Source organism: Apteryx rowi, unplaced genomic scaffold (genome assembly GCF_003343035.1).
Source record: "Apteryx rowi isolate R43461 unplaced genomic scaffold, aptRow1 scaffold_71, whole genome shotgun sequence".
Taxonomy (NCBI): domain Eukaryota; kingdom Metazoa; phylum Chordata; class Aves; order Apterygiformes; family Apterygidae; genus Apteryx; species Apteryx rowi.
In genome coordinates, this window is record NW_020450994.1 from 3219814 (window position 1) to 3220328 (window position 515).

A 515-nucleotide genomic window follows, 5' to 3' on the forward strand; every position below is an offset into this window, starting at 1 on the left:
CGCCCCCCTCCTCCGCCTCCCCCTGCTCCTCCTGCCGCTCCTCCACCTCGCGCCGCCCGCCGGTGAGTGTCCGGGGTGCGCGGGCAGTGGGGCACGGGGCGCGAGTGCAAGGGGTATGAGGCACACGTGCGATGGGGCACGGGGCGCGAGTGCAAGGGGTATGAGGCACACGTGCAATGGGGCACGGGGTGCGTATGCAAAGGGTATGAGGCACACGTGCAATGGGGCACGGGGTGTGCATGCAGCGGGTATGATGTACATGTGCAGTGGGGCACAGGGATATATGCATGCAATGGGGCACAGGCGTGCGCGTGCAATGGCTATGAGGTACACATGCAGTGGGACACAGGGCGTGAGGTGTTCATGCAATGGGGCATGATGTATGTGTGCAATGGTGCATACTGTGGGACTTGGTGTGTGTGCAATGGGGCACAGGGTGCCTGTACAGTGGGGCATGGGGATGTGCATGCAATGGGTATAACATACACATGCAATGGGGCATGGGATGGACGTGA